This window comes from Artibeus jamaicensis, unplaced genomic scaffold, assembly GCF_021234435.1.
Source record: "Artibeus jamaicensis isolate MK-2021 breed Jamaican fruit bat unplaced genomic scaffold, CSHL_Jam_final contig_387, whole genome shotgun sequence".
NCBI lineage: Eukaryota > Metazoa > Chordata > Mammalia > Chiroptera > Phyllostomidae > Artibeus > Artibeus jamaicensis.
Window position 1 is genome coordinate 14895674 of NW_026521812.1, and position 19229 is coordinate 14914902.

Consider the following 19229-nt stretch of genomic DNA (forward strand, 5'->3'; position numbering starts at 1 on the left):
GAGAAGTGGCACTTACAACTGGAAAACCTTTCTCTTCTAAATATAGGTTTGGAGTGTAGGAGTTTTTGAAACTGGAATTCAGGCAGCTTTTGCAGCTCCAGCTGACAATTTGAATGATACTGTGGGGTTGGAGCTATATCAGAACCTCAACAAGAGCTGTTGTCTTCTAGCCAAGCCAGCCTAGTAGGAGTTACCAGGGTTTGCAGCCAAGTGACTTACTAATTGTATTTCATTTGCAACCATAGGCTGAAAGGAAAAAAATATTTTTCAGATAGGGACAGGCAAAGGACTAAAATTGATTATGCTGGCTAACAATGTAAATTTATTCTTTATTATGAGAGAAATATATTCTTTTGTACTTTTTAATTGCAGTTTACATTCAATATTATTTTGTATTAGTTTCAGGGGTACAGCATAGCAGCTAAACAATTATATACTTTACAAAGTGGTCCCCCTGATATTTAAGTACCCACCTGACACCATACATAGTTATTATAAAGCTATCGACTGCGTTCCCTGCACTGTACTTTACATCCCATGACTATTTTGTGATTACCCATTTGCACTTCTTAATCCCTTCACCTTTTTCACCCAGTTGCTCAATGCTCCTTCCATCTGCATCCATCAGTCTGAGAGAGAATTTTCAGATATTCAGTATCATTAAAATCTATAGGAAATTTGACACCTGCTGTTTCAAAACAGAAAATAATATTAATAGATTAGTTATATTGGAAAAAACTTTTTTACCATCTTATTCTCAAAATGGGACATGACTATGTAGGAAAATATGTATCGTCATGTGCCTCATAATGACGTTTCTCTCACTGAAGGACCACATGTCGAATGGGTGTCCCACAGATTATAATGCCTAGTGATATCATAGCCATTGTAGCATCACAGGACAGTGCATTACTGGTATCTTTGTGGTGTTGCTGGTGCAGAGAAACTGACTGTGCTGCTAGCTATAGAAAAGTATGGCACACATAATTATGTGCCGTGCACAATACTTGACAATGATAATAAACAACTATGTTACTGGCTTATGCTTTTACTCTACTTTTTAGTGTTATTTTCAAATGAACTCCTTCTACTTATTAAAAAAAATATTTGCTGAAAAACAGTATGCCACGTTACTGCGGCAGCAGCGGTCTCATACACCCCTGTTTGCCTCATCTCTTGATTACACCATCTCTCTTGAGTGTGATTCAGTTTGTTTTGAGTTGTTTTGTTTATCACGCTCCTAAACACACAAAATCTAGTGCTAATGTTACTAGTAAGAGGTCACAGCTAGTGATTGATCTGGAAATGAAATTAAAGTGATGAAAGGCTACAGAAATGAAAAATCAGAAGGGTTGTTGTTGGCCAGTCAATTGGCACATCCCATTCCACCATATCTATAATCTTGAGGAACAAGAACAAAGTGACAGAACCTGTGAAAGGATCTGCTTCATTCGAAGGCAAGGAGATTAACAAAATTTTGAGAAGAGCCTATATCAACATGGAGAGACTTCTGAGGACCTGGCCTGAAGACCAGATGCAGACGGGTGTCCTTCTCAGTACATTACAATCACTGCCGAGGCAGAAGTTTGTCCGCAATGCTGAAAGAAAAGCCTGGACCCGAATACGATGCTGAATTTACTGCTAGCCCTGGAATTGTTATTCATTACACAATGAGAAAGTGAGTGGTGAGTCTGCAAGCACTGATGTGAAAGCAGCCAAAGAATTTTTGGAAACTCTAGGTAAGCTGATTGAGGAAGAAAGTTACTTGCCAGAGCAGATATTCAATATGGGTGAAACCTCCCTATTCTGGAAAGTGATGCCTAAAAGGACATTATCCAAAAGAAGACCTAGTCCATGCCAGGTCTCAAGGCTTTTAAGGACAGAATAACAGCATGCTTGGGAGCAATATGGCGGGCTGCTCATTGAAGCTCTCTGTGATCTGGTGCAGTGAGAATCCCAGGATCTTCGAGCATGTCAACCAGCACACACTGCCAGTATACCACAGGACCAATGAGAAGTCATGGATGACCCAGTGCCTCTTCCCAGATGCCCTCCTGAATTGCTATACCAGAAAATTGGAGAATAACATAGCTTTCGAGATTTTACTTATTGTCCATAATGCTCCCAGACATCCTTCTCTTATTGATGATCTTCATCTGACTATCAAAGTGGTGTTTCACCCTCCAAACACCACCTCTTTGATCCAACCAATGGATCAAGGAGCTCTACAGTTTTTAAGTCCTTCTCCCCAAGGCGGACCTCTGCTCAGGCTACTGCTGTAGCTGAGGAAGACACTGTCGCAATTCTGCAAGAATTACCACACTTACAACAGCATCAAGAACCTCAGTTGGGCTTGAGGTGATGTCACCAAGGAGTATATAATGGCATCTGGAAGAAGATACTCAAGCACTTCATCCATGACTTCAGAGAATCTGCCAAGGATAAGGAGGCTACAAAAACCAACAAGGCTATTGTTGAGATGGCAAACAACTTGAACCTGGTGGTGGACAAAGATGACCTTCAGGAGCTCCAAGAGGTGGTTTCTGAGGAACTAACTAATTTGAAGTTGTTGGAACTGGAACAAAAACATACAGCTGAAGAAGAGGCAAGAGAAAAAGAAACTGCAGGAGGAGAAAAAACTCCTAAGAAAATTCCCAGTGAAACATTTAGCAGAGGCTACTGCAGACCTCAACAAGCTCCTTAAAATATTTTAAAACTTGACCACAACACCAAAAGGTTTTCATTAATACAGAGGGAATGTTCATAATAAGTTATCTGCTTCCGAGTAAATCTATGATTTTAATTACAAAAGCAAACTATGGTAGACATATTTCTGAAAAGAGTGACACCTCCTCAAGGCAGGTTTTTGCCGAGGTGATTCCAGAAGGAGGCGTTGCTACCACAGGAGAGGACAGCCCTGGGTGCGCAGGGCCCCTGCAGGCCAGCCAGAGGGGCCAGAGGCAGAGGGGCAAAGACAGCGGCAGTGATGATCCGGACCCTGCGAGGGCCTAGGCTAATGTGCGTGTTCGTGTCTTGGTTTTGAACAAAAAAGTTTATAAAGTGAAAAAAAATAAAACGAGAAAAACAATAGAAAACCAGAAAAATTATGTTTGTACAGCTTTGCAATACATTTGTGTTTTAAGCATTTTAAAAAAAAGTAAAGCTTTTTTTTAATTTAAAGTTTATAAAGTAAACTTACGGTGTGAGGGTAATTTATGACAGAAGAATATACGTGCACAATGTTTACGAGGCCAATAGTAGTGCCGTGCCCCAGGTCTCCGCACTCGCTCGCTCACGAGCAGCTTCCAGGCCTGCGAGCCCCAGTCATGGAAGCGCCCCAGTGGGCGTACCATTTCTGTAAACCGTGTATTTACTGTGCCTTTGCTACGTTCGGATATATCTAGACACAAAATTCCTACCATTGTGTTATAATTGCCTACTGCATTCAATACAGTAGCATGCAATACAGGCTGACATCACAAGAGCAATAGACTGTACCCTGTGGCCTGGGTGTGCAGCAAGCTGCCCCTTGCAGGTCTGTGTAAGTTCACTCTGTGATGTTTGCATGATGACAAAGATCACCTAATGACACACTTCTCAGAACCTGTCTCTATCATTAAGCAATGCGTGACTGTATAACCAAGTTAGCCGGAAATGGAATTTTATTCATTTGCATACTTTAAGAGTCAATATAAATTACTATATTGCTCTCCCTCACATGACCTCCCTTCCAAATGCTACTTTGAGAATAATTTAAGAAGAATAGATTTACATTTATAACTTCTTCCACCTCATCTCCCAATACTCTACTGTTTTTCTGAGTTAAAACATATCTATACCATAAAACATAATGCAAGCCTATGTTTTATGATTGAGCATATTAGACTATGAAATTGTAGGAGGACCTCCATACACAGTAAAGAAATCCTTGAAGAAGGAACACACCAAGGAATTCTATGATTGCTGCCACCCTGCCCACATTTGTCAGGGTTCGTTGGCCTATTTGGGCCTTGTAACTTTTAAAAATTATTGTTTTAGCCCTAGCTGAGAGCTTAGTTGATTGGAGCATCATCTCTTACACCAAGAAGATTGCAGGTTTGATTCTCACTCAGGGCATCTACTTAGGTTGCGGTTCAAGTCCCGGTCAGAGCACATATGGGGAGTAACTGATCAATGTTTCTCTCTCACATTCTCTCTCTCTCTCTCTCTGCCCCTCCCTGCACTCTTTCTCAAATCAATTTTAAAAAATCCTATGTGAGGATTAAAAAAATAATAATAATGAAATTCTTTTCTTAAGATTATTGATCCAAAACAGTCTTTTAGGAGACTGTTTTAAGTTTGATTGTGTCAGAATATTTATGTCTTGAGATGGAGCATTCTTTTTATCATTGGCTTAGAAAATATTCTGACATCAGAAAACACAATTCTGACCACGAGACTGTAGCACATGCCAGGCTAAGGTGGACCTTGGCGGAATGTTGTGATGAGTTCTTATGTGAAATTCAAGCTGGGTTTGAGAGACCTGGTGTGAAGACCAGGTCTGATCACCAGAATTCTGATTATTTGATGTTGATTTAAACAAATGAATTTCCACACGGCCATCAGTGACCATAAGGAGCAGGCAGACTAGATTACTAATTTTTTTCACATCATTTGGGTTTTCTAACACACTTCCCTGTAAATCAATAAAATTACTTCCATTTTATTTTAAACTGCTTTTTACAAGGAAAAAATTATTAAATTCCTTCGTATGATGCTCCGCGCCCTCTTTTCTTCCTGTAATTTTTTAAGCAGCCTGCATCTCTGGGCGTCTTTGGCAGGATGCGCGCGCTGCTGTGGAAACATCTGTGCCTCGTGGCGGTGCGTCAGGACATTTATTTCTAGTCCCCGGGTAAGATTCATCGGAATCTGGCCGTCTTTCTGAAGTGCTTGTTTTAGGGACAATATACCATTTCCTGATTTGGGAGTTTCCTGATATCTCGTTTCTAAAGCTGGAAGTCTTACTCTAATAGCAGTTTTTCAGATTTTCCTCTGGCTGTACATGTATGATATGGATTCTACTTAGCAACTGAAATAGTTTCATTGGAAAAGTGTATGACTCATAGCCAAATATTAACAACCTCCAAGTGTTTAACCTCTATTTAAGGATGTCCGACCCACAGCCCATGGGCCACGTGTGACCCGGGATGGCCACGAATGCCACCCAACACAGAACCATGCATTCACTTAAAACCTTTTCTTTGCTCATGAGTTTTTGTTAGTGTTTGTGTATTTAGTATGTGGCCCAAGACAAGTCTTCTTTTTCCAGTGTGGCTCGGAAATGCCAAAATGTTGGACACCCCTGGTTGTGAGCCTCTGGTAGTTTTACATTTTTATATTATTTATTATTATTACCATATCATATTGTTAATAATATATATTTTATATTTATGTTATATTTTTACGTTGTAGGAATTACATGTGGCTTTGTTTAGGTACTTTTTTAAAAACTGCTTTATTAAGGCATGATTGACATAAAATAAACTACATATACTTAATGTGTACAAACTGCTATGTTCATGAGATCTATGGGTCATAAATGTAACAGCATCATCAAGATAATAAACACACCCATCGTGAGCCTCTGCTTTACACCTTGCTATGTACGCTTTGTACATAATGTCTAATGCTTTCCAGCCCCTGTTCTGGGCTTTAGGTTTGTATAATTCAGTAGACTTTTTACAAAAGCAGGGATTCCACCAATTCTTACCATTGAGTCTCAGACCTCAGCCCCAGAGTTTTTGTTTGGGTGGGTCAGGGACAGAGTCTGGAAAGCTATATGTTTCAACAGCACTCTACCACTCAGTTTTGCTGTGGACCTATAACTGCTGAAAAAAATAAAATCTACTGTTTCAAGAGGAATTCAGAAAAAAAATCCTCATAGACACAGACAACAGTATGGTGATCACTTGTGGGAAAGGTAGAAGAGGGTGAAGGGGGATAAAGGATTTGGGGTGGTGGACACACAATACAATACACAGATGATGCATTATAGAATAGTATAAGTGAATAACTTTATTAACCAATGTCATCCAAAAAATTCAATAAAAATAAAAGAACCTACAGTAAGTATTGTTGGCTCCAACATCTAAATCCCTCTGGTTCCCTCTAGTGGACTAGAATAAAATACACTTATTATAACTCATCTAAACAATGAGGAGAGCGAAATTAGACTTAAAGGCCTGAGAGGATGAACTATGAGAGGAATTCAAAAGAAGGCAATATGCACCCCAGTGAAAGGGGCCAGGGCTCTGTAAGGGCGGGAAAGCCCCACACATCTGCTTCATGGCTGGTTTTGCTGGGGGAGCCCCGTTGACATGGGGCAGGCGAGCCACCGGCAGTTTTCTCCGTGCGCTCCCGGGCACCTTGCATCCGGGCGTCTCGGCCCAGCAGAGTCCCAGCACACATTACAATTTCTGAGGACAGACCAAAACAAAGTTTTAGAACTCTACATTTTACGTTCATGAATTCATGTCATTCACTGAGAGAGGATAAATGAAAGGAAAGTAAGTTCTGGTTAAATATCCACTGTGCTCAAGGTCAACCACCCTGCCGCCTGACACCCTGGGCAAAATCCAGAGAGACCGGACTGTATGAATAAGCATATAAGCGTGCCAAATGTATAGGCATGGCTGTCTCCGGCTACTAGTTTTGCATGCCTCCCGGGACTGGAGTAGTACAAAAGCTCTTCCTCAGGGGGTGCCACCAACTACTCTATCAGCTGGCAACTCAGGTCAGACTGGGGAGAAACCAGAGAGAGCCTGTTGCCTCCGACTACCTTCCCTGGGTTCAGAAGGATCAGGCCTAGATCCAGTCTGTGAGGCTTGCAATTCAACCTCTTCATTTAACACATTAGAAAACAAGACACTGAAATCCAGATCTTCCAAATCCTGCTTAAGGATATTCACAGTGAAACACTTCACACCACTGGAATAAGTATTCCAAAAGGGTACAGAAGATCCACTGTCTTGTTGCAACCGGAAGATCTTGTGAATGGAGAAGACACTGTGTGTTAAAATGCGTGCAGCCGCATTTAATTCCGCAGCTCCTGTGGCTGGAGATCTGCAGATCACCCCTCAACCCAGTCCACCACTGTGCTGGTGGAGCTACTCTCTGCCTCCGCTTCTGGTCGGCCTGCTTCTCTCCGTGCCCACTGGCTCTGTCCTGGTCCTGGCCAACTGCCATGGTCTCCCTGGCTCTACCATAGTCATCCTCTTCACTGTATTTTTCAAACTACAAACGGGATGATACTTAAAAAAATATTTTTTAATTTTGGCTTTAGAGAGTGGGGAGGGGAAGAAGAAAGAGAGGTCAAGAAACACTGATGTAGGAGAGAAACATCGTTACCTGCCTTCCATATGTGCCCCCAGAGGACCAAACCTGCAACCCAGGCATGTGCCCCGACTGGGACTCGAACCCAGGACCTTTAGGTTCATGAGACAAAGGAGGCCCAACCAAGTGAGCCACACTGGCTAGGGCTCAGATAAGGCAATACTTTTCAAGTATCCATCTGTTCTAGTCGCTCTTGTTTCAAGTTTTTCCATGGCATCCCATTTGGCTCAAGATAAAAATCCAAACTCATTAGCATGATTTGTAAGGCTGGCTAAGACATGTACCAACTCAGATCATAATGGACTAATCATAGTTCTTTGAATGTGCCTTAGTCATTTTCCTTATCATCCCTTTCATCACATACGTAACCCAAGAAAGCTGAAACCGACTGCTGTGCTGCAGCTTCGGAAGCTGTGTCCCTTTGGGCTACACAGATTAGTAATTGATACCAAAGTACTTTAAAAATGTAAAATAAAATAAACCCTTAGGGTCATGGTTTATTTGATCTTCTAAATGGGCCATTAGTTTGTTCACGACTTTATGTCTTTTCAAGTATTATTAGATTCAACAAACGGAAAAAGAAGATCTCTACTAAGAGGGCAGAACTTACTTTTGTGCCCATTATCATGTAGATGAAGCCCTTTTAGGCAATGATTTCGGCATGACTCATTTTTATGGCTTGTAGAACTACCATCCTTTTATGAGAGTCTGAGAGGGCTTTTACACCCCCAGGTAAGATTTTATAAATAAGAGTAGAATTTTAAAAGTATATTTATGGACATAAAGTTAAACAGTAGAATAATTATAATCATTATTATCTTGATGTAAACATTTAAGGGATGCTGTCACAAGTTTTGACAAAACTTAACTCTAAAAATACATAAAATGTTGCCAGTCAATAAAGGTCATTGAACTCGTAAGATGAATTTCAATGCTGTAAGGCTTTCTGCAGAGTTAAAATATACCAAAAGTCTTCAACACAGCAACTCAGAACTGGAGTGATAGTAGCCCTGCCAGAATATAAATTGTGTTACAGGTTGAATAATTAAACCAAGTGAAATAAAAAGATAAAAATCCCTCAAATTAAAATTTTCTTGGCTACCATTGTTAACTCTATAAACACTGATTAACTAAAACTATGACTAGCCAAGAACATTTTAAATTTATAAGAGAAATAAATTGAGAATTTTCAGCACCCATTTTACTTATAATTGGTAGCAGGGGCCCACAATAGTAACTGAGAAGCGAATGTGTTTGGAACCGTACTCTGTGAATCTTTCTGTCTGAAGATCCATCTAAACCCACATGGTACACCTGGAATGTAATCCCACGATCAGCAAATGAGAGACTTCCACTTTCCTCTGGTTGCTGACATGGGAGGGCTGTCCCACGGGCCTTCTGTAAAGATCCACAACTCTGCACAGAAAGAGTCAACATAGGTAATGGGTCAATTAATTTATTCTCAGATTTTAAAAGTGCACTGAAAAGTGATAAAGAGTCTACTTAGAAAGGATAATAAATACAGCCAAATTCTGTTAGGTACTGCATCACTTTCTTGGCAAAACAGAGTACTGCACTGTTCCATTTCATTGACGGTTCAGATCTTACGCCTTTTTTTTTTTCTGAGAAATTGTTTTGCCTTATTCTCACTGCACTTAGCCTTCTAATCTATTTAGCATGAAGCCAGGTTGAGGGGTACTGGTGATGGGTCAATTTACACTTAAATATCAAATAATCACTCAGCTGGAGAGAAAATATATTAGAGATCTGCACTGGAATGTTGCTACTGCTAAAACAGGCAAATCCATAAAGACAGAAAGCAGATTCATGGTTGCCAGGGGCTGAGGGAAGCAAGGGAGTGGGCGTTGACAACTAATGGTACGGGGAGGGGGGGTTGTGGTGGTGAAACATTCTAACATTAGACAGTGGTGATGCTTGCACAACTGTGTGAATATACTAAAAATCAGTGAATTGTGCACCTTAGAAGGGTGTTTTAGGGTATGAGAATTATATAGTAATAAGGTTATTATTTTTAAAAAGTAGCAACCGTTTGTCCACAAAAGTGTTAAAACTTAAAATGAATTCAGTAAAGTTGCAGGATACAAAATCTATATAAATTAGTTACATTTCCGTACACTAACAAACTACCAAGGAAAGAAATTAAAAAAGAAATCACATTTTGCATATAATCAAAAAGGATGAAATTCTTAGGAATACATTTAATCAACGTGAAAGATCTGTACACTGAAATCTATGAAACATTGATTAAAAATGGAAGAAGATACAAATAATGGAAAGATTCCAAGTTTATGAGTTTCAGGAATTAATATTAAAATATTCATACCACCCAAAAAGATCCACAGATGTAATGTAATTCCTATCAAAATTTTAAAGCATTTTTCACAGAAATAGAAACAACAATCCTAAAATTTGTATGGAACCACAGAAGACCTCAAGAACCAAAGCAATCTTGAGAAAGAACAACACTGAAGGCATCACACATTTTATTTCAAACTATATTACAAAGCTATAATAATAAAAACTATATGGTATTAGCATAAAAACAGAGACAGAAAACAATAAAACAGAACTGAAAGTCCAGAAATAAACTTATGCATACATGGTCAACTATGTGACAAAGGAGCTAAGAATAGTCAACGAAGATTCTCAATAAATGGAGCAGGGAAAACTGGATATTCACATGCAGAAGAATGAAACTACACCTCTGTCTTACACCAGTCACAAAAGTTAACTCAAAATGGATTCAAGACTTAGATATAAGACCTGAAACCATAGACCTTACAGAAGAAAGCATAGGGAGAAAAGCTTCTTAATGTTGGTCTTGGCCATGGGTATGGCTATGGCACCAAAAGTAAATTTAAACACATGGGACTGTATCAAACGAAAAAGCTCCTGAGTGAGAAAAAAAACTATCAACAAAAGGAAAGGCAACCTTTGGAAAGGGGGAAAATATTTGCAAAACCACATGTCCAATAAGGGGTTTGTATCTAAAATATACAAGAAATTCATACAACTCAGTATTGAAAGAAAGAAAGAAAGAAAGAAAGAAAGAAAGAAAGAAAGAAAGAAAGAAAGAAAGAAAGAAAGAAAGAAAGAAAGAATCCAATTAAAAAATGTGCAAAGGAACTGAATGAACGTTTTTTCTGAAGAAGATATTCAAATGGCCAATAGGTACATGAAAAGAGGCTAGTTATCACATACAAATGTGACATCACCAGTCACCAGGGAAATGCTGACTGGGAAGATCCCTCTTCCTCTGCCTCTGCAGACAGGTCCTAAGGGTCTCCTATCCTGTTTTTCATCACACGTTAATTATACAAATTAATTATACAACTTTAATTTTTTTAAACATCCCAGCCCTGTGAAAATAAGTGAAGCTCGGTCATGTGCCAACGGATCGCTTCCCCTCTTGGGCAGTAGATGTCAACCACACTCACATGAGAGAGGCTGCAGGAAAATACCTTGAGGTGATTGAGGGCGGAGACATATATTCTCTTACTTGCATACCTGCCAGGTCTGCTGGTACAGGGAACAGTATTGAATAAACAGTGAACAAGTAAACTATCTGGAGGGGAGCAGCAGCTTCATGCACAGGAGAATCACAGGTCCTCAGAAGATATAGCTGATCATCGGAGTTGGGACTCTGGAGGGTTTCCAGGCACTTGCCCTAATCCCTTGGCTTAGAAAGGCACGCTGCTCTTTTCTTCTGTGGAAATTTCTTTCCCAGCTCTTCTCTTCGGTATAGTTAATGTATAGATGTCTTAAACTCAAGCACTTGCGTGATTCTATCATGACTCTCCAAAGAATTTCAGAGGACACATCTGTATAAATGCAGGCGTGAATGTAGGTGTACATTCAAAGAAACTCTTACTGAAACTAGTATAGCATCACGCTGAAAATGAACAAATTGCCAGGGTATGGGTTGCAGAAGGCAATTCCACGGGTCTGAGTCCAGACAGACGATTCTTCAGCAGCTGAACACAAAGTACAACACAGGACACTGTCCACAATGCTGCCCTTCTACATAGGGGCTCACAACAGGGGCTCACTACATTTCAATAAAAAAATGTAACAGCATGAAAGGACGGTTAAAGAAAACTTTTACTGTGTCTGTCACGCCAACAAAACTATTTTCTTTTTATTTATTTATTTTATCTTTAGAGAGAGGGGTAGGGAAGGAGAAAGGGAGGGAAACATTGATGTGAGAGAGAAACATCGATTGGTAGCCTCTCGTTCATGCCCCGACTGGGGACTGAACCCAGTCCTATGCATGGGCCCTGACCAGGAACAGAACCAGAAGCCATTAGCTGTGCGGGCTGATCCCCAACAACTGAGCCACAGCAGAGCGACAATCAAACTATTTTCATATTTCATGTTACTTTAAATCTTTACTCATATTAATACATATTTCACACTAGAAAATGCACTGTACATTTAATTACATATTAAATTATATTTAATGTATGCATTATATTAATTACATAGTTTATTTTCACATATCAGGTTATATTAGCCCATTTGTATATATAATCCACACATGTATAATTTTAAGGAATTTATAATATTCTATATATTCATATATTCTTATTTTCTAATGTTGAACAATTATAGGAATGATTGTTACTTACTTTATTCTGCTTTTACTTTCAATTCTATTGCATTGTTTCCATGAATTAGACCTCTCGGCCCAGAGGTATGTTTGAGCGAAATGGGAAACTGTCTCTCTTCCACTTAGAGGAAGTGGAAGTGTCATTATTTTGATTAGAACCAGGAACTGCCTCACTAATGCACTCAGACCATTCCCAAGTTCATGTCACATCTACAGTTCAGAGCAGCCACCTCCAAGCTTTCCTCGATCCAATAAGAAGAGAGGGGAGAGGCAATGGGCAAAGATGCTGGCATCCGGGCTGCGTGTGCCTGCCGGGGCAGGCGGGAACCATTTCCCGCACCCTTTCCAAGGAACAGTGGCAGGAACCAAGGAGCCAGCCTGGTGAGTCATTTCCTCGTCTGTTTGCTGTTCCTTCCTCCCCAGGGAGGCAGGTGTTAATATCCACTTTACAGAACTGATAGACTGAGGTTCAGTGGGCAGTTATTTGCTCTTTCCCTCTGTAGAACTCCCCTTCCACCTCTGGGTTCTTGTTACCCTAGTTGAGTTGCATTTACTCAGTAATTATTCACTAAGCACTTACTATACCAGACACTACTATTTAGTGGGGATGCAATAGGGAACCTAACCGACAGATCCAACTGTCTCATGGATCTTTAGTTTAAATAAGCATTATAACAAAATGCATAAACTAAAAAAAAAAAAAAAAAAAAAAAAAAAAAAACCCAAAAACAGCTACTATGATGGAAATTAAAGGTGCTATGATAGAGAATACCAGGAGCTGTCTACCTTTGGCCTTACTGAGGAAGTTACACTTCAGGTAAATACTGAGGGAAGCCCTGGCTGGTGTGGCTCAATGGATTTGAGTGCCAGCCTGTGAACCAAAGGTCGCCAGCTCAATTCCCAAGCGGGGCACATGCGTGGATTGTGGGCCAGGTCCCCAGTTGGGGGTGCATGAAAGGCAACCACACATTGGTGTTTCCCTCTCTTTCCCCCTCTCTTTCTCTAAAATAAATAAATAAAATCTTAAAAAGAAATACTGCTGGGAGCCAGCGACACAAAGAGCTGAGAGGGTTCTTACTGCTGCTTTCCGACCAGTTTTGCTTCCCTGCTCTCTCTACTGTACCGTGTTAGGATAAAAGACGATGCCTGGCTGCAAGCCAGGAAGAGCACTCTCAGCAGACACCAGACCGCCGGTGCCTTGATCTCGGAATTCCCAGCCTCCAGATTGTGAGGAAAAAATATATATATATTTTAAATTTAAACTCCCCAGTCTATGGCATTCCATTTTAACAGCCTGAACTAAGACATAGGTGTTTCTTTTTTTTAATGTTTTAAATATATTTTATTATTTATGCTACAACAGTTGTCCCATTGCCTCCCCTTTATTCCCCTCCATCATGCACACCCCCTCCCACCCACATTCCCCCCCTTTATTTAGTTCATGTCCACGTGTCATAAGTTCTTTGGCTTCTACATTTCCCAGACTATTCTTGCCCTTCCCCTGTCTATTTTCTACCTACTATCTATGCTGCTTATTCTCTGTACCTTTTCCCCCTCTCTCCTCCTCCCACTCCCCTGTTGCTATCCCTCCATGTGACCTCCATTTCTGTGGTTCTGTTCCTGTTCTAGTTGTTAGGCATTCCTTTTGTACTTCCTCAGATCCCCTCAGCCTTAGTAGCCTGTCTCCTGAATCTGCTGATAGCGTTACTTGCCTTAACCACCCAGTGGGTTGAAACTGTTCCGCCCCTGAGACTGATCAATTAACCACACACCCAGGGTCTCTGGCTTCTCCTGTCCCTTTGACAGTGGGAGATGGGACATAGGAGGAAGCAAGCAGATGAATTACCCCTCTCCTGACATTGGCCTATTCCCACCTTCCCAAGAAACTCCACATGGTCAAGTTCTTTCCTGTGGCCAGGGCGGCAGCATCGCTTCCCATGGCACACTGCTTTATAGCTTAGCATTAAAACTTGCTGCAGGGAAGAATTAGAGTGCAGACAAAATTTAAGAATCTGTTGAGTGAGCATGCACAACTATTTAGAGAAGTTTTGGTATAAAGTAACAAGGACATAGGAAAACATCTTCAGGAGCAATGACAAGAGAAAAGCTAACAAGTGGTGGTCTCAGAGGATAGGAAAATCCATTTATGAGGGGAAAGTGGTAGAATTATGGGTGTTTGAATAGTCATATGAGGTTTATCACCATGTTTTCCTTGTCAGCCGGGTTTTCTGATTTTTCTTGAGCAAAACTCTGCTGCTGGGGTGTAAGCACAAAGAGTGGAGTGGGGGTAAATTCGGTTAAGTTAGGGAGAAAGGAGAGAGGCAGGACATCTGGGCTGGACAAAAGGGAAAGTCAAGTCAGGAGACAACTGACAGATATTGAGAAAAAACGACATCAGTAAGTTAGAGGTCTCAATCAGGTCAAACAATTGTAATGAAGAAAGTTTCTGCTCTGGCTGGTGTGGCTCAGTGGATTGAGTTACAGCCTGCGAACAGAAAGATTGCTGGTTTGATTCCCAGTCATAGCATATTCCTAGGTTGCGGGCCAGGTCCCAGGTTAAGGGCACGTGAGAAGCAACCAATCAGCGTTTGTCATGCACATCGATGTTTTCCTCCCTCTCTTCTCCTCTCTCTAAAAATTAAGTAGCAGTAAATAAAATCTCTAATAACAAAAAAAGGAAAGAAGAAGGTTCCAGAACAAGGTCAGCAGACATTTTCCATAGAGTAGTAGACTGTAAATATTTAGGCCTTGTAATCCACTTATAGTCTCTGTCACATATTCTTGTTTATAATTTTACTAGTCTTTAAAAGTGTAAAAACTATTCTTAGCTCACAGGCTGCACGAAAAGTGTTCTAACCACCTGTGGCCCATGGGCTGTAGTTTGCCAACTCCTGCTCTGGAGTTCGTAAGCTAAAGACAAAAAGGTGGGAGTGGAAAATGTTTGTTTAAACTGATGTTAGAGGTGGCGAAGTTTTGAGCGTGACTGCAGAAATGCCAGCTGAAGTGCAGTAGACAGAGAGATCTGAGGTTAGGAGCCTAGTAACCAAAAGGCCTGTCAGTGGGGTTATCCACGTGGACAGGGAAACACTGAGACTGATGAGAGGAGTAAGGGGAGGTTGCCAAATTTAATTTTCTTAAAAAGTGTGATGTTTAAAAGTCAAATTCAACTGGCCATCCTGTAATTTTGTTTGTTCAATCTGACAACACTAGGTGGCGAGCAATACTGAGATGGAAGCTGGAATTTTCTGTGAGTAAGGGGTGACAGCAGCATGTACGGCTGTATAGTGTATGGCATGGGCTTCACAGGACTGTGGTGGGGGTGGGAGGCAGAAGGAAGAAGAAGAACGGGTTCAGAAGAGGGACTGGGAAGAGAGGAGGGTTCTTAGCCCATACCCTGGCCCCGAAGCAGATGGGGCAAAACGGTCACTGGCCTCTGCCAGGTCCCCTTGCAGAAACGAAGGGGGAAGAAGCTTGGAATCCGGAGAGATTTGGGGGAATTGACAGGAAGTTGAACATACATGAGCATGTATTTTGATCACAATGGCAGAATTTCAAAGGCAACAGTGAGACCATTTAAGAGGGAGAGTTGTGTGAAATAAGCTGAAAGCGAGAGATTTGGGGCTCCAGGCTGCTGGAGAGGCCTGAGGTGAGGGGGGAAAGCAGCCTGGGGCTGGGTCCATTCCCCTCGCAGAGGAAGGGCTGGCTAGAGCATTATTGGCCTGTACAGAGCTCGGTAAATTGGTGTGTCTATTGGCGTGAAAAGTTAACAGCAAGACAGATGAGATGTGCAATAGAGTATTAGGGGAAGGGCTGGTAAAGGTAATGGGGAGAAAGCCAGAGTCATGGGAGGGAGGCTCCAGAGGGCAGTACAGGTCCTGCACCTGTGAAAGGAGACTAGAAAAGCAAACAACAACAACAACAACAACAAAAAGCTAACCCAGCTGGCGTAGCTCAGTGGACTGAGTGCAGGCCTGTGAACCAGAGTTGCTGGGATGTAGGCCAGGTCCTCGGTAGGAGGCACGGGATGCGCAATCACACATTGGTATTTCTCACCCTCTCTTTATCCTTCCCTTCTCCTCTCTCTAAAAATAAATAAAATCTTTTAAAAAATTTTAAATAACATTAAAAATACTTAGAAATAAATTTCACAAAACTAGAACAGTAGTTAATGCGAAGATTATAAAACATGATGTTTGTCCTGGTGTAAGGCAGGCAAATATATGAATGTAGCGACACTGATAACTAAAGAATTGACAGGTTAAAATACCCGCGTGGGAGTCTGAGAGTCCAGCACGGCTCTCAGACCTGCGCGCGGAAGTGCCCCGGAGAGCCGAGCAGCGTCGTGGGTGCCTGGGGTCAGGGGCTGGAGCCCTCAGCCAACTCTGCTCCCCTCCCTCATGACACTGGCAAGGGAAAGAACTTCTCCCTCTTTTTTCAAACAGCTGCACTTAGCACTTCCAATAAGGAAATAGTATTTTAAATGGCCTTTTCTGGCAGCTAGTAATTTTGCCGCTGTTCCCAGCAGAAGCCGCTCCCCCTCTTCCCCACAACCTGGAAACACACCCGACGCCCTGGGCGCTGTGTAGGCCCTCTTTCCTCATTTCCAGTACTTAAGATACACTTCTCAGTTCGCTTGCTATCTTTTCTACACTTGTCCTTTTAAAAAAAAATACCATGACTATCTCAAGTAATGAAACAGGAGTGCAGTCAATTTCCTAATTTTATTCCTAAAAGAATAAAATTCAGTTTCTCTTCAGTGATGCCTGTCAGGTGGGCCCCTCTTCAGAGGGGTAGCTTCTGGCAATCAGAATTATAGCTGTGGGGTGGAACCCCATTAAACTGAAAAAGGAAAGGGAATGAGGAGACTGCTATATGTCAAAACCCATTAAACTTTGCATGAACAGAAAAGGTATTATCTTAAAAGAGTCTTTAACTATTCAAACATAACCTGGATGGAAGTCATTATATATGACATGTTCTGTTTGAACAATGATCATTCATGAATCCTATGTAATAAACCATTTCATGGACATCAGGGGCCTCCATATGCTTTATTTTAGGAATAAATAAAACTCAAGGATTTTATAGTTTTTAACAGTTAAAATAATATATACATAGCCATAGCGTTATTATTGTGCTATGTTCTAAAACTACCAAACAGCCATAGGAATTCCCCAAATATACTGTAACATAAGGGGGATGGGAAAAATCAGCAACAAAGATTCTATCAAACTGCAAATTTTATTTCAAAATAGGGAGTTATGAAGCAGTAGGAAGTGCAGTGGATAGGTGGCTTCAGCTGCTCTAGCCTGCGATTGGCCGGGGGTGCATGGCGGCGCGATCAAGGCACGATTGCCACCCGCATGTCCAGGAGGGGGAGTTCTATGCTCCAACCGCAGCATCCTGTTTCAGGCGCAGTTGTATCAGTCTGTTTCAGGCTTATCCCAGCCCCCAACAATAGGAAATTTTAAAAATATTTCTAGGGTGGTTAAACAGTCCAAAATCTATTTCTTGTTATGAAAATATTCAGCTCCATATATTAAGAGATGGCTTTTTTAGAGAAACATGACTTGCCCAAATTACTCTATTGTCTTACACCCTGAAGTTAATCTGTCTTACACCCTGAAGTTAATCTGTCTTACACCCTGAAGTTAATGTCCTACTTTTTTGTAGGACATTAAACTGCGGCATCCCTGATGCTGCCAAAATAAGTTTCACAGAGACTATTAGTACATGACGGCTTCTTCGTCAGCGGACAGGGACCTGACGTTTCAGGAGTAGGAGGAACCTAAAAGGCAGTGCCCCCTTGGCACTGCATGGCAATACAAACCAAAGTGTACCCAGTTTCTGCTTCCCACAGAATCAGCTCACTTGCTTCCCTGGAAAACTAATATTTTTTTAAAAAAATTACTGTAGTAAAATATAGTAACATAAAACTTACCATTTTAACATTTATTTGTTTGTTTATTTTTAGAGAGAGAGGAAGGGAAGGAAAAAGATGGGAAGAGAAACATTAATCCTCTCATACCCTCTCAGCAGGGACTGAACCCACAATCCAGGCACGTGCCCTAACCAGGAATTGAACCAGCAACTTTTTGCTTTTTGGGATGATGCACAACCACCTGAGTCACACTGATCAGGGCCATTTTAACCACTTTTAAGTGCACAGTTCTGTGGCATTAAGTCCATGTACATTGTAGTATAACCATCCATCTCCAGAACTATTTGCTCTTCCACCAGCTGAAACTCTGTGCACGTGAAACGTTAACCCCCCACCCCCGCCTTCCCCCATCCATGGTTAACCACTTCTACTTTTTGTCTGTCTCTATGATGCTGACCATCCTGCACAAGTGGAATTCCACAGCATCTTTTTTTTAGTAAAGTATACGTTTTAAAATTTATTTAGAGAGAGAGGAAGAGAGGGAGAGAAACATCAATGTGTGTGTGGTTGCCTCTCACATTGCCCCTACTGGGGTACTTGGCCTGCAACCGAGGCATGTGCACTGACCAGGAATCAAACAGGTGACCCTTTGGTTCACAGCCCACGCTCAATCCACTGAGCTACACCAGCCACGGCTGCATCTATCCCTTGTGACTGGCTTATTTCACTGAGTATCGTGTCTTCAAAGACATGCATCTATAATGTATATGTCAAAATTTTCTTCCTTTTAAGGTTGAATAATATTCTATGGTACGTATATACCACGTTTTATTCATTCATTCATCTGTCGGTGGACACCTGGGTTGCTTCCACTGTTGGGTTACTGTACAGAATGCTGCTATGAAGCTGGGTGAGCTGACAGGAAATTCAGTTTTGAATATGCACATGGCTGTAGCAGTGGCAAGGACTCTCTCCTTGCAGTTTTCCTCCTTTGTACTTCAGGAATCATTGTACTGGTTACCAGTGATGACCAGGATGAATATCAAGTTTAAACAGTAGGTGGCAGCAAATATCAATTAACCAAACGTAACAGTGGCCAAAAAGCACAGCTGCTTCCTACTGTTAAATTTTGCCCTTCATCAGCATCAACAGTTTTCTCTAGGCCTCCTACGTTCAGTGAAAGGAACACTTGAAATATTTATTTGGGTTCATTTGAAGCAATCAGTTATAATAAGGAGTACTTTAATTGTGAAATATAGAAGACTAATGATTCGGCGGCAGTATCTGAGTGCTTAAAGTTTGCTCAGAGCTTTCAATAACTTGCCTGAAATGTCTCAGCCAAGCACA

General features: G+C 41.2%; 1 long non-coding RNA gene across 1 annotated transcript in view; it reads left to right on the forward strand.

The window, feature by feature from the left end:
- LOC128627362 (uncharacterized) overlaps positions 1-19229 on the forward strand; it is a 41767-nt gene that overhangs the window by 13202 nt on the left and 9336 nt on the right. Inside the window, exon 2 of the long non-coding RNA XR_008391535.1 lies at positions 15212-15248. This is a non-coding gene — a long non-coding RNA (uncharacterized LOC128627362). The remainder of the gene's footprint in view (positions 1-15211; positions 15249-19229) is intronic.